The 15,171-nt window shown below is 51.0% G+C and overlaps 1 long non-coding RNA gene across 1 annotated transcript in view; it reads left to right on the top strand.

Moving 5' to 3' along the window:
• The first annotated feature begins 404 nt into the window (after positions 1-404).
• LOC141575282 (uncharacterized) overlaps positions 405-15,171 on the top strand; it is a 28,609-nt gene continuing 13,842 nt past the window's right edge. Inside the window, exons 1-2 of the long non-coding RNA XR_012502755.1 lie at positions 405-751; positions 1,400-1,557. This is a non-coding gene — a long non-coding RNA (uncharacterized LOC141575282). The remainder of the gene's footprint in view (positions 752-1,399; positions 1,558-15,171) is intronic.

Genomic DNA, 15,171 nt, shown 5'->3' with positions numbered 1-15,171 from the left:
GTGGCTGTGGCTGGGCCCCGCCTCTCTTCTCCTGAGAACGGGCCAGCAATGGTGCTGAGGGTCTGAGGAGACAAAGGCTACGGCGCCCCTCCCCACAGTGCACACCAGCAGTGTTGCTTTGCTTTTTTAAAAATTTTATTTTATGGGGCACCCATGTTGGTCTCTGAATACCCTCCCAGCCACAGCGCACAGCACACTGCAGTCCCCCGGGGTTGCCTCTATACAGCCGGCCCTACTCCTCTGCCCGGCTCTGGCAGCCTGTCCCACCCATGCAGGTTCGCGTCTAGGGCTGGGGGTCTCGGGGACCCTTTGTGCCTGTTTCACTTAATTCTGTTGGTCAAGGGCTGTTCTGTACAGATCCAAGCCTCGGAGGTTCCCCCTCCATCCCGCTGACCTCTGTTGGAGAGGGGGAGACCCAGCGAATGAGCGCTATTCCTCCTTTGCCACTTCCTCCTGAAGGACCGGTCTTGCACTAAATTCCTTTTTCCTTCTTTCTTTTTTCCTACAAGATTTGTGGTGAATTTTGTCTTTTGAAGAAGGCAATGTCCTGTCAGAATTCAGCAAATGTTCTGAGTGATTGGGTGGGTCCGTGGATGTCTCTCTCGGTGTATTCGTGGGACAGGGTGAGCTACGAGCATCCTTCTACTCCGCCATCTTGGCCACCCTCAGAAGGTGGTTCGTTCAGTGCAGCTCCCATGCCAGCGTTCCGAAGATGCCTTGGTCTCTCTCCTGTTGGCTTGGCCTCCATATGGTGAGCATCCTGCTAGCCCGGGGCCAGTCTGCATAGAGTATGTAGGTTGTGGTCTTTGGGGTCAGACAGAAGTCCTCTGGGCTTTCCTCCGGGCCTTGTGTGTGCATCCTACACCTGCTCCACGCCCAGGCCTGGCCTCGCTGTTTTGCAGCCAGCTCACTCCTCCTTAGCACTCCCAGCAGCTCCTGCCTGTGGGGCTGTTTGGAGCTGCTGTGGCTGTGTCTTGCCTCTTGGCTCCCTTGCCTGCCTTGAGAGCAGGGTTCCTAGCCTGTTGCCTGGCTGCACTGGGCTGGTCCGTCCTTGGAGGTGTGGTAGCACACGGAGCCTGGAGCAGGCCGCCTGAGGTCGGGATGCTTCCCCACGCAGGCATGGCTGCTCAAATCTGGGAACTCAGGGCTGGGTGGCCTTTCTCTCTGTCAAGTTTGGGATTCAAATTTAGCTTCTGAATTCAGGAAGCCTGCCTTTGGGGCTTGGCATGTGGGAGAATGCAGAGGGTCAGGGCGTCCAGAACTCAGCCGGAGCCCTCACCAGCTTTCCTCTTCCCCACTTGCCTGAATCTAAGAGTATCAGCCAACTTTTAGTGAGGCTTATTGTGTGCAGAATGCCTTATGCACAGCAGCTAACTCCATCCTCACGGCTCTTTCCCAGGTTACGGCTGGGACAGAGAGGCCAGGCCAGAGGTCCCGGCAGGTGCTGCATCTGGTACTCCCGTTTCTTTTTTTCTGTCCAGAAGAGTCAGAAGCTGCTCTGAGCTATGAGAGGACTGCTTCAGACACGTTTCCCTTTAAGGCTGATCACTGCTTTTGGTAAGTCTATGGCATCCAAGGTGGGGCCACGGTGGGATCCAGTTCTCCAGTTGGAGGTCCCCTCATAGAAAAAGTCAAAGTACCTTAATTGCTTGACTTTTTGAAGCAGTTTCATCTTTGGCATATTCACTTCTGTTGCCTTAGAGGCTATTGCTGCTCCTCTTTATAGGCGAGGGATCTGATCCCCAGGGAGCACGCAGGGCCCTGTAGTGGGACTGGCTTTCCCGAGGGCAGGTGCTTCTCCCACCAGGCCCTTCTGCCTCCTATTGTGGTCAGATGTGCATGAGCCCTGAGAGGCTCAACTTGGAGCTCAGGTGTGCCTGCCTGTGGAAAGTTCTGGCCAGGCCCAAGCTCACTTAGGCTTCTATTCCTTTTCTGCATGGTGGTTGTCTGTCCCTTTCTGCGCTCCTGATCCTTAAACTGCATTTCTATACCTAGCTCTGTAGCTTCCTGAGCTGGGAGAGGAGGCCAGGTAGTATCGGTCATGGCCGCTTGGGGTATCTATCAAGGGAAGACAGAACATTCTTGATATTTCAGTGGCTTAGACCAATAATGTTATTAAAGCTTATTTCTCACTCACACTTAGTCCATTTGGGGTGACCCTGATCAGGCAGCTGATGCAGCGACTGAGGGACTCAGGCCCCTCCATGTCATGACTGCTGACTTCAAGGACCCATGGCCACTTAGGGGTGGTCTCCACTCTGGCCAGAATGGAAAGCAGCAGGTGACTCTCCAGGGGCAGGGGTTTGTACGGGCTAGGTTTGCAAGGAGCACGCATCACTTGTGCCCACATTCCACAGGTCAGGACTCAGGCACATGGCCACATCTAACCACAGGGGCAGCTGGGACATGTCATCTAGCTGAAGGCCCAGGAGGAGGGGGAAACAAGTTTGGGGGAGCATGTAGTGCTCTGCCATAAGGCCTGGCATGGCCATGCGGGGGCCAGCTACAGTCTCAGAATGCTGGCATGTCTCCCTGCTGCTCCCTGGGCATCTCTCAGGCCAGGTGAGCCCCTTGCTGAAGGCCCAGGTGCCTCTGGTATCAGAGGCCCTGAGTAGTGTAGGCCAGGCTAGGACTGGGCTCTGGCCCTGACAGATATACAGGTGACCATGGGTGAGGCCTCGCACCTCTCCTGGCTCCAATACCTGATGAGCCCAGCCTGCCTCTCAGAGCTGTTAGAGGAACAACTGAAGGCACCCAGAGAAGATAAAGTGCTATTAGGAGGAGGAGGCAGAAGGAAAAGGAGGCTGATCACAGCTGGGCATGTTCCACAAAAGGCTGTGGACAGCCAGCCCTGAGGATCCTCACGTACCCAGTGTGCATGATTCATTAGGCGTTGCCCTGCCTTCCACAGCCAGGCCATCCACCTTGACCCTTTGTATAATCACTGTGCACTGTATACCCGTCCTCCCTGGGGATCTTAACGCATTAGTGGCATTTGATCCCGCCTTCAGTTAAAAATTAGGCTTATAAATTGAGGCCATGCCCTAGGGGACAGCAGTGTTATAAGCTCATCACCTGATGATGTTCAAACCTAGTTATAAAAATATACAGCACCTCCACACCAGGGAGCAACTGACCTACTTTATACCTCATGGACTGGCACTCAGTTGGCAGGAGGAAAGTCCAGGCCCTTGTTCTGTCTTTAAATTCCTGATAACCCATGTTCTCTGGCTGATTGCTCTTCTTAGAGCTGGAAGCCCCTAACCAGTGTGTTTTTCTTGGGCTAAAACTGCAACATACTCGGCTCCAAGGCCACGCAGCAAGGTGCTCTGGAGCACAGGTTCTCTGGGCTCCTGACTGGGAGAATTTTTGGGTTCCTTCTGGTCTCCCCCGTCAGGGTGTTGGTCCCTTAGAGCTAGGCCTTCCCAGGTGTTGATCTCCCCCTTCACTGTGCCTGGAACCGAGGTCCCAGCAGGAGGGGGCCCTGTTGTCCTTGCTCTGACTACTCCTGCATCTGTAGTCAGCTCTGTGACCTCCTGCCTCGGAGCCTCCCCTGGGTCCTGAGGACACAGAGGACCATCCACTTACTCTTTGCTCAGTCATTCAACATGTGTTTCCTGAAGGTGTTCAGTGAACCAGGCCTGGCAGGCAGCAGGGCACACAGATGAGAAACCTCCTGTGTGGAGGTCAGCCTCCTGGAGCAGGTGGACATTTGCCCATTAATTTCCTGAGTGTATCTATCTATCTGTAATCATCTGCATGTTTACGTATCTGTCCATCTGTCTATATACACAAAAACTGACAACAGTGGTAAATGCCAGGAAAGGGGGCACCTCTATGGTATGGTGCTGGGAGGGCTACAGCGTGAACATTTGATCTAGTCATTGAAGTCAGGGAAGACTTCCTGGAGGAAGTGACAATGTTGCTGAGATGGAAGATTTGAAGATGAGGAGGAGTAAGCTGGGTTTAGGAAGTGGATGTAGAATCAGAATGTGGGCTATGGAGCAAAGTGTGGGGGGTCAGCTGAGGAAGCCCCTACCCCCGGGGCCAACTAGCCATAGCTGTATTCAGCTCCCGCCGAGGGTGCAAGGACCAGTGGACAGGGCCCTGTCTCCTGATCCTCCTCCTTTAATACCTGTGCCTCCAGCAGGCACTCACCATGGGTGTGCAGCAGGTCCTTGCTGGGCATAATTCAAGAACAATTCTTTATTTTTCTATTAACCTTCTTAAGTCCTCAAGGTTTACGTAGCTTCTTGGAGGTAGGTCATAATATAGCTCAGAATCACCAGTCTGGTTGACAGTGGTGGGGAGCAATTGCCCACATTTTTCTCTGCCCCTCCCCATGAATTTTAACTAAACTAGAAATAATTCATTTTTTAAGGGAGCACATTTGTTTTCTTGCAAAAAAAAATCTGAGACAATTTGAGTGGGGATTCCATCATATTTGACGTATATAGAGGTTGGGCCTGAGAATGGAGGTTGCTCCTTGCTGCCTCCTGGTTGATGTCGACTTTGTTCACAGCAGTGTGTGGTCAGCTGACCCTGCTATCCAGGCTGTGGGTGACCAGCATGGCCGCTGTGGCTGGGTCTGGCCTGACAAGCTTCCAGGAGGAGGTCAGAGGCTCAAAGGTGCCTCTGGAAGAAGCCTTGGGGGGGTGGTCCTATGCACGTGAGTAGGTGACAGCCGTAAGGTGAAGTTGCTCAAGGCAGCACACAGGACCCACGGGTCCCTCTGGAAGGCCAGCTGTCAGACCCGGAGGATGTGAGGTCCTGACCCTGCATAAATGCCTGTTAGCGATGGTGCCTCTTCTCCCCCGACATCTCACCAATGTGCTCTTGTCTGTTCCGTGGTAGCCTGGAAGGGCCTCGCTGGTGGCTCAGGCTATACAGGTGGTGACGGCCTCCTTACGCTGGAGCTGGCCCAACCACCTCTGTAGTCATTTCCAAGGCCACTCCCAGCCCCGTTTGGGGAAGCACCTAGCCTGTCACACTTCTTGGGGGGTTGGGGAGCTTCTCACGTTCTCCCAGTCCAGCACTCCATGCAAGACCTAGGAGCGGTCTCCAGATCTCTAAGGCCAGAACCTGGCATTAGGGGTGTGGTTAGAGAGTTGGTAGCACTGGTAGTACCATGACCCTTGGGACAGGTAAAGTGTAATTAGGTAAAGAAATGAACTGGACAATACTATATTGCTACATTTATACCTACCAGAGAGCTTCCCAACTAGGCTCTCAATTATTTCCTTCTAAAATGGTCCTCTTTGTCACAGGATACTATGACATGTAGCTACTACTAATTCCATTTGCCGAAAGAGGAAACTCAGGCCAGAGAGGCTGCTTGACTTGCCCCAGTTTTCGGGTCAGTTCACGCAGAGCCATAAAGCCTGAACATACTGCCCCAGCTCTTGGGTGCTTGTCTGGAAAAACCAGACTTAACATGCCAATAGGGAGGTGCTTTCTCCCCTCCCGTCCTATACCCTCATCATCAAAGTCTCAGAGAGACAGGCTGGTGGTGCTACCCTCTCCAACAGAATGGCTTTAAGTTTTCACCTGACAAGTGGATATGACTTTGGGGTTTTGTTTGTTGCAAAGTCACATGCTGACTTCCCGGGACAAGAGGATTGAATCTCACAGCAGTGAATGTGGTAGTCTCCCAACCAGACACGTTCTAGCTCTGAGGACCAGGAGCCAGTGTTATGGCTTCCTGGCCTCTGTGAGGTCTGCTAGTTCATGACCTGGGCAGGGCTGAGGGATCAGAGGGGCAGACAGTGGTCCTGGCCAGATGCGGAAGGCAAGCCTTGGGGACACCTGAAGAGAGAAGCAAGGCCCCATGAGGTTGAAGCAGACCCATCCTCAAAGAGGAAGCACAGGTGTATCCTGGTGCTGACCCCTGGCCCTCTTTGCCGGCCTGGCCTGTGCTGCCTGTCCTGGAAGGGCCCCGGGGACTGCGACTCTCCCATCCATATGCTCAGAGCCGTCTGTGCTCCCGCTTTCCAGCGTGTCCTGCCCAATGCATTATTAATGAGGCAGCCTTCATTTCCAGTTTTTGGGTAGCTCATTTGTTCCTACAATCATGATTTCAAATATCACATGAATAATACAGAAAATTATTTTACTGTAGTTAGATCAGCCTGTTAGCTGTCACACATCTGAATAAATTAGCTTCTCCATCCCTCAGGGCCTGGAGAGAAGGTGCTGGCCGGGCAGCAGTGGAGCGGGGTGGGGAGAGGGTGTCTAGCCTAGGCCAACCTAGTGCTCAAAACTTGGCTTCAAGAGGCCAAGTGTGTTTCAGGGCTGAGGAAATAACAGAGGCCGTGACTTATCAAGGAGGAGCTTGGCTGCTGCTGAGTGGGTCGGTCGTAAATGATGGTCTCTCCTGCCCAGATCTGGACTGGTGTACAGGGATGCTCAGCAAGCTGAGACCTATCAGCTCTGAAATGCAGACTGGGGTCCACACCCCACATGTGAAGCAGGGGACTCTGCCATGCAACAGTCAGACACAGGCACCTTTAGGAAGGTGGAGCTCAGGTAGAAATTCATCAGCTTGTTAATTTTGGTGGTGGTGGTGGGGTGACTTGGCTGTATCCCTTACCAACTGGATTATATTTGGGAATTTGCTTTCCTCCTCTGAGCCTCGGCTTCTTCATCTGTAAATTGGGTCCAGTATTCCTTAGATGCCTCACCCCACTGGGTTTTTGTGAGAGATGAAAATGAAGTAATGGACATGCATAAACTTGCCAACTGCAGAGTCCCACGGGAAAATTCAGTTTCCTCTGTGCCTACCTCTTCAGGACAAGCCTTGTCTGCATCCCGTTTAAGTAAAGACCCAAGAAAAGGCAATTCTAGCCCTCTCTCCCACACCTATTTTAGTATTTGAGAACCTACTCAGTTCCCTGTTTGTGCAGCAGTAATTGGCCATGTGCCAGGACCTGCCTCTGGCCTGTGTCCTTGTACCCCTGGTGTCTCATTCCCAGAAACAACTCTGGTTAGGACCAGTGGTCACCTGTGCCAGTGGCAGCAAAGCCTCTGGCCCTGGGGATGGAGCTGGCCCTGGTGGAACCGTCTGTCTGTGAAGCTCTGCTGGTGAAGGCAGAAGAGGAAGGTGCCCATAGGCCCCATCGGGGAGCAACCTGAGCACTGGGGACCAGGGACCACTTCCCCTCATGCCTGGCACAGCGGGGGCAATGGCACATGCTCAGCAGATGCCAGCTGAAAGAATGACCAAGTTCCTCAGTCCTACTTGGATAAAGTAGACTGGGTCCCCACAAGGGTCCCAACTGGAGCTCAGCTTGAAGGGGAGCGTGGGGAGCCGCCAGGTGGGGCCTGCAGAGGTGGGAGTGAGGTCCGCAGCTGGGGTGTCCAGGGCCGTGGGTGGAGGTGAAGTTGAGGTTTGGGGCTCCCTCCGGGAAGGGGAGGAAGGAGGCTGCAGGAGAGCAGCTGAGAAGGGCTAGAGAGAGAGCCAGAGGCTAGAGCTGCAGGGACCATGCTGAGTGCTGGAGAGTGAGGGCAGGGGTCACAGTCAAGGGCAACATGGCCTGGAGGTTAATGATGCAGGCTCTTGGTTCAGATCTAGGGTCAGTCCTGGTGCCACCACTGGACAAGAGCTGTGACCTTTCCAGATTTTGGCTTTCTCATCTGTGAAGTGGAGATGATAAACACACTCTTCTCTGGGTACCGTGGTGTGGGTTCCATGAGATAATACTTTGAAAGCTGTCAGCATGGTGCCTGGCGTACTGGGAGGGCTCAATACACATGAACTCCCACCACTGCCCTCATCAGTGTACCCGTTATTATGATCCTCACTGGTTTCCAGACACTTCTCAGTTGCCCCAAACTGCAGAGCTTTCCTTGGAGTCCTGACCAGGCAGGCATGAGGTGCAAAGGGAGGAGATGCACGTGCTGCTGGCCCCTCTCACGGCTCCTCTGAGGCTATGGTGAGCATCTTTCTAGCACTGCCCATTACACACTGCTTGGGAGTCCAGAACCTCCTCATTGGTTTCATCCTTTGCCTTGGCCACTTTCTCTGGGTCAGATCCTTAGGCCCGACTTAGATGCCCATGGTGGAAGTGGGAGAGACTCTGCATCCTTTTGAACACTTGGTTAATTTAGTTGGGAGGTTGTTCATCAATGTGCCCAGTTCTGGCCAAGCTGGGACTTGTGGAGGATGTCCTGGGGGATCCTCTCTTTTCGGGAACTCTGGGACAAAGTGGGAAGACCAGACCTGCCCAGGGAGGAGGGGTCAGAGCACTAGGTGAGGGAGGAGTCTGTGAGGCTGTGCAGAAAAAGAGGTGGCGGGGCTGATTCTGGATGCAAGCCAGACTGCTGAGCAAGCCATTTGTCAGGATCCTGGCGACAGGTGTTTAAAAGGAAAAATATTTGCATGAGTATGTTTTTCAAAATGATTAATATTCAAATTAGTATTGGAGATTCAAATTGCTAAAGTGTAACTAGGCAGAAAACTCCTCTGACAGCTTGTAATTTTTGGTCCATTCCACAGTTCTCAACACCCACCTCCCCCACCTCCCGCCTAGTTTTCAGAAATATCTCTGTGCTTCTGCAGGTTTGTCCCGGAAGGACAGCAGCTCCATGGGAATTCAATTCCTGCTTCTTACCATGCTGCGAGCACCTGACCTTCCAGGCCAAAAGAGCAGCTTCCCTGTGACCAGCCAGAGTGTTTGAGGTGCCCACCTCCTGACATGCTCCCCTCGCCCCGCTCAAGCATCGTCCTGCACACATCACACTGCAGAGGTGCTTCCCAAGGTACAACTGTAAACATTCTATACCACCTCACCCCCCCTGCTCTGGCCCTGTGAGTGTCACCCATTGTTTGCAGAACAATGTCTGATTCATTTTCCTGGAAATCATCATCAGGACTCAAACCAGCTTTACAAACCCCTGACCTCTGCTTCCCCCTGCTTCAGCCACGTGAGCCCCCACCCTCCTGCTGCCCTGGGCATGAATGTATTTCCCGCTCCATGCTGCTGCTCTGCTATGGACTCAGTGGAGTGTTTCACTGCATTTGAGGTATCCTATTTCAGAGTTCTTTAGGGCCCACTTCCACTTACCCAGATCCAATCCCACTTTACAGTTTAGAAAAATGAGACTGGCGGAAGGTGGTGGCAATAGTTACTTTTATTTCTCAGGTTTAGCGCAGCCTTTAAATGTGCTTTCCAGTTTAGAGACGCTTCTTAATTCTGTAAAATACACATGGAAGAACTAAGTTCACTGCAGCATTGATTTCATAACCTTTAACAGATCTTAGGTTCTACCTATAAGAGCTTTCATCTGGATGCTTCACTGAGCGTATGCCCCATGAACCAGCCTCTGGCAGACTGGTTCTACCATGTTCCACCCACTCGTAGTCACCTATATCCTTATTCTTGGCTGTCTTCCCTCTTAGGTACCAAGTGTTCTCTGAGGACAGGTGTAGTGTCTTATGAGTCTCCATGTCCCAGCACTTAGCATCCATCCACCTATCCATCCATCCACCCATCCTCCCTTCGTCTATTAATTTAACCAATATTATTGAGTACTTAGAGACTTTTAAGCCTTTTTCTAAGTGCCAGGAACAAAGCAGCTAACAAGCCAAATCCATTTCCTGCCTCTAAAAGCCCCTTGTCTAGTGGCCAAGGCAGAAAGGCCAGAAAACAATTATCACACAGGGTGGTCAGGGGCTGTGGGAGCCAGAGGAGGCACAGACCCAGGGATAGTGGAGTGAATGGAGGGGAGGGGTCAGAGGAGCCTTCCAGAGTCAGCAATATTTAGGCCAGGAGACCTAGTGCTTGAGAGAGGGGGGCTTTGGGGTCAGGTGGCCCTGGGTTTAAGTCCCAATTCTGCAAGCTGAGGGACTGTGGATGAGTGAGTTTACCTATCGGAGCCTCAGTCTTCTCATCTCTGAGATGGAGCTAACAATGTCTATCTTTGGTTATGGTGAGGATTTAATGGAATAATAGATGTAAAGTACTTAGCATAGTGCCTGGCACCTGGTATGTGCTCAGGTCTCTAGCTAATAAGCTGAGACCTGTAGGCTGAGTAAGAAATAGCCCAAGACAGAGTGTTCTAAGCAGTGGGATTGGCATAAGTGGGATCCAGAGGCAGAGAACCCATGAAGGTGCCCTCTCTGGTGGGCATCTTCATCCTCTCTCCTGCCTCTGGGAGTGGGGTGAGGGCTGGTGATGAGGAGGAGGGAGAGGGGTCCAGCCAGATGGAGTAAGTGCACTGGTGGCCATGGTACCTGGTTGGGGCAGAGGGGGTAAGGTCTCTGGAGGGAAAGGCCTGAATCAGACAGTAGGGGGGTGCCATCTCAGAGAGCTGGGGTGGGTGTTCTGAAGTGGTGGCTTAGCCTGTTGGGTGTCGTTGGAGATAGGTAGGGAGCCAGGACCAGACCACATTCTCATCTGTCTGGCACTCAGAGGAAGGTCCTCAGACCTCTATTGTTGGCTTGGAGGAGCATCTGCCCTTTCACAGATGTGACCAGGATGAAAGCATCCAAATCCTCTTGCTCTTCAGCCTCCTCCTGAATCCATCCCTGACTAGAGGACTCAGCCTTCGTCTGGTGAGCCCCATAGGAAACTTTCCACTGGGCAATGCCAGAGAGCCACAAGTTGGAAGCAGAAAGACTGATGTAAGAAGGAGGAGGGGCAGAAGAGATCAGGGGGCTTGCAGGGTCTGGGTGGGAGAGTTTTTAGGGGTGGGTACAGCTGCAGGTGGGTGGGATGCTAACAGAGTGAAAGGTGGAGAAAGAAGATTTTAAGAACTTGTGCCATGCTTTATGAAGAATTCTCCCTTTAGCTTGCTTTGCAGTTATATTTAATTTTTGGCCTAGTACTTTGTTAAAAGCAAATTTATACCCAGACAGCCCATGAGGTGGGCCAACTCTGCATGGCTTATATGCTAGGGCACCCAGGCTGAGAGGCTGGGCACATCCATGGTCACGCAGGTGTTGAGCCAATGATCAATCACACCTGTGCATCCCAAATAGGGCCATTTCCTCTAGCTGGACTGTGGGTGAAATTCCATTTACCATATTCCCAGCCATAGCCCAAGAAGTTTAGAAATAAATTAAAAGAAATTTGGGGGTGTACCACTGTAGGGACACTTAAAAAATTGCCTGAAAAGATGCCTAAGTCAATAAGAAAATCCAGAACACAAATCAGAATAATTTTTTAAAAAGTACAAATTATCAAAACATTTGGGATGTTGCCAAAACAATACATTTAGAAAGATTGTATTATTTTAAATCCCTATGTCTCTAGGAAAGATTAAAAAAAAAAAAAAAAACAAAAAACCCATACGCACAGTGGACTGAGTCCCTATATTAAAGATTTTAGACATGTAAGAAAGAGGCTAAGAAAATTAGGAAAGCAAGCAATAATAAAGCTGAATAAACAAGACAGAAGAAAATGAGTATTGATGGCTAAAACCAATCATTAGGTCTTTGAAAAAAATCCACAAAGCCATTAGTCCAGCTGATCAAAGAAAGAACAAATATATAAACAAATAGAACCAGAAATGAAACATGAGATGCAACAAATAATACAAAAGAGATTTGTAAGATCCAGGGAGGATATTGATTTCAATTATGTGAACAGATACGCAGATATGGACTTGTATCTGTAAGAAGTCCAAGATGTGGCACCGAATGCCACTAGCACACTTGCAAAGAAAGTGTATTCTCTTGCTTTGTCACTGAGTTCTGTTATGGGTTGCATTGTGTTCCCCCAAAAGATATGTGAAAGTCCTAACCCCAGTGCCTATGAATGTGACCTTATTTGGAGATGGAGACTTTGCAGATATAATCAAGTTAAGATGAGGTCGTTAGGCAGCCCTAATTCACTCTGAATGATTGACTTTATAAGAAGAGGGGAAAATCTGGACACAGACACACAGGGAGAACATTGTATGATGACAGGGGCAGAGATGGGAGTGATGAATCTCCAAGCCAAGGGACGCCAAGGATTGACAGCCACTGTCAGAAGCCAGGAGGAGGCAAGGAAAGGTTTTATCCAGAGTCTCAGAGGAAGCACGACCCTGCTGATACCTTGCTTTACAACTTCTGGCTTCTAGAACTATTAGAGAACAAATTTCTGTTGTTTAAAGCCACTCAATTTGTGGTATTTGGCTACAGCAGCCCTAGGATCCTAACACAGGTTCCCTCTGCACATTAGCTGTTGGACAACATTTGTCAGGTTTCTTAGTCTATAATTTTCCTGCTAATTTCCTTGATTTGTCACTCAGAGTAGAATGTATAGTCGGGGGCATTTCTGTCCATCTTTCTTGCATTTGTTTTGTGGCCATGGTGTTTGAGCCACATATTTGTGTTGGGATGTCATTGCTGATTGATTAAAAAAAAAGTTGTTCTGTTGTACCTTTGTCAGCTCACCTGCCTGTCATGTTAGTGGTGACACAGAGATGGAGCGCTCTGTCACTGCCAGTAAAGGGGGAGTGAGTGGTAGAGAAAACAGGAGGGAAAACCATGAGGGCAGGAGACAAGGAGAGAAAAAGGAGGGCTTGGATTCTTAAGGATATTTGCTGCAACCTGAGGCTTAACAGGTGGTGCTCCTGGTCCTGTTCCTGGAGCAGATGTGATTTGGGCTGAGGTGGCCTTAGTGCGGTTGTGGTCTCACATTGCTCCCCCTGGCCTTCTCAAGCACCAAGTCCTTTCCTGTCTGACCCACTGTCTCTGCCCCTGGGGGCCCTAAAGTAGCTCATGTTGTTCTTTATTCTCAACTCCTGAGTCAGCCGGATCTTCAAACCCTCCACTCTCATCGCATTGGGAATTCCCGGGGAAGTTGGGCTCCTCTGGAGCAAGGCACTTGATTTTCATCTTGGGAGGCAGTGCCTCATGTTCTGATGTCTTTCACACTCCCCACTTTAAGAAGCTGTGGCATCTAGCATGAGAGAGAAGGCCCCAAATCTCAGCATCCTTAGAGCCCATCCAATTCTGCTGGCTCCCAGGACAGTTGAAGAAACTGCCCCTTTGTGACGGCCCACAGCGAGCTGGCTGCAGGTGGCCTGACTCGCAGGCCAGGGCTCCCTTGGACCTCTGGTTGGGCCTCAGTACTGCTCTTACTGGTCACTCAATTCTCTTTACTCAAATGAGACAGCCAAGTCTGAAAGCAGCCAGTATCCTGGCCGGCCTGGCCTGAACTGGCCCTGGCCGCCAATACAGGGAACCTGGACAGAAGGGCCCTCTTCCAAGCACCAAGCACCGCACGCTTACGTCTCACTTTGATTTCCAGCTCCCGTCCAGCCATTAGAGTGAGTACATCCATCACCCCTACAGCTTCCACCATGGAGCCTTCACAATTTAAGAGTCTCTGGTTGAAATATGCTCTATTAATAGAATCTGTGGGTCTAAGTCTTCACCTGAGCTTCTCTGGACTGGGACTTTTAACTTAGCCAAATTTATTTATCTCAATTTTCATTGGCCATGAAGGGGTGGCCCTAAAAGCCCATAAACCAAGTGGCATGGAAGAAGGGTGAGCAGCTTGGAAATAAATCATCAGCCCTGGTGACTCTGTGCTCTGACTCTGGCCCAAGGACTCAGAGTGACTCTCATGGCCCTGTCTTAGGAGCCTGACCTAGCCAGCTCACTGCAGAGGGTGGTGGTGGGGCCCATGCTCCAGGTATGTTCTTGAAGGAGCACTGTGTATGTGAGTGGACCCACAGTACCAGTAAATGTGGGCAAAGCAGTAGCCTCCACCATAGTCTTTCCCCAGGGCCTGTGTGCCCACCCCCACCCACCTCCTGAGCAGCAGACTGCCAGCTTGGCCAGCATCTCCTTCCCAGCCCTGGGTTTGCCCCCAGTGGTGTATTCTGGGAAAGCAAAGAGTTTCCATGCAGCATCTCACTCAAGACTCATAGCCACCTTATTATTATTCCCATTCCCAAGGTCTCAAACCAGAAAATGGCAGAACTGGGATTTGAACCCAGGAGTCTTTGACTCCCAAATCTGTGCTTTTACACATCCACTGTCTTCCACTCCATAATTGGGGTCAGCATGGCTGGAAGGGAGGACAAGTCTTCCATCCTTCTGAATCTTATATTCTTTGAGTCCCTTCTTTATACCAGCCAGACCTACTCAGAAGGAAGAGGATGTCCATCAAGTTCACAGGCTCTCGAGGGCAGTAACCTGGTGAGTCGAAGGCCAGGAGGCCAGAGGTTGGGGCTAGCTCAGTGACACTGCCCCCATCAGGGCTGGCTCCCCTGCAAGGCTCCCATATTCCACTGCCACTTGAGCCCCAGTCCTTGCCATCCTCAGAGACCAAAGAGGCATCCCAAGGGCCAGAAGGGGATCAGCTTGCTTCTGGCCCGGACTCTCAAGCATCCTTCTACACACAGCCCCAGAGGGCAGAGGTGAATGTGTGGCTTTCCTGGTCCCTCTCTGAGCCTCCTCTCCTAGCTCAGTCCCCTGGACCATGACCGCAGACTCTGGGCAAAGATTATCCAAAACAGTGACTGACATCCCCCACCACTCCAGACATTGAAGTGTAGCTTTAGAATGCACCCAGGATTTCTATTGCTATTTGTTTTATAGCTGACAAATACTGATGTAAGTTTCCCTTCTCTGATTCTCTGGGCACTGATCAGAATGCAAGTTTAATGTTATCCTAGATAATCCACATTTGGAGAGAAGTTGCCTGAGAGAGCTCTGAACTTTGGGGAAACTCTGGAAAGTTTAAAACCTCATTGGGAATGAAAAGGAATTCCTGTGGTTTAATCCCAGGATGTCTGTGTCAGTTTCTAAATCTTTATTATTCCAATTTGACATCTCTGAATCTCCCAAAGAACAAAAACGTAATCAACCTGGACTTTGTTGTTTTGGGCTTCCTTCACCAAACTTTTCCTTGTGGGTGGGAAACCCAGGGGTTTGGAACTCTCAGATGCATGGACCTCAGGGTGTCCCTAAGAGACCTCTAACCTACGTGTGAATGTGGGGGAGGTGGTAGATTTGGGGAAGGCTAATGGTTGGTCCCTGAGCTCTCTAGGGAAGGTCACCCACGAAGTCTCAGAGTTGGGGACCCCACCTTGCTCCTTGCTCCTCCTGAGCAGAGGCTGAAACACAGCCCCTGAGCCTGCTCAGATCAGAAGGGGCTGGTCCCACCTCCACTGCTGCTGCTCCCTGCACCGACTCGCACATCTGCAGTCTCCACCCCAGCAAAGCTCTGGAAT

The sequence above is a fragment of the Camelus bactrianus genome, chromosome 3 (genome assembly GCF_048773025.1).
Source record: "Camelus bactrianus isolate YW-2024 breed Bactrian camel chromosome 3, ASM4877302v1, whole genome shotgun sequence".
NCBI lineage: Eukaryota > Metazoa > Chordata > Mammalia > Artiodactyla > Camelidae > Camelus > Camelus bactrianus.
The sequence above is the reverse complement of the archived record's forward strand: the minus strand, read 5'-3'. Positions and strand labels throughout refer to the sequence as shown.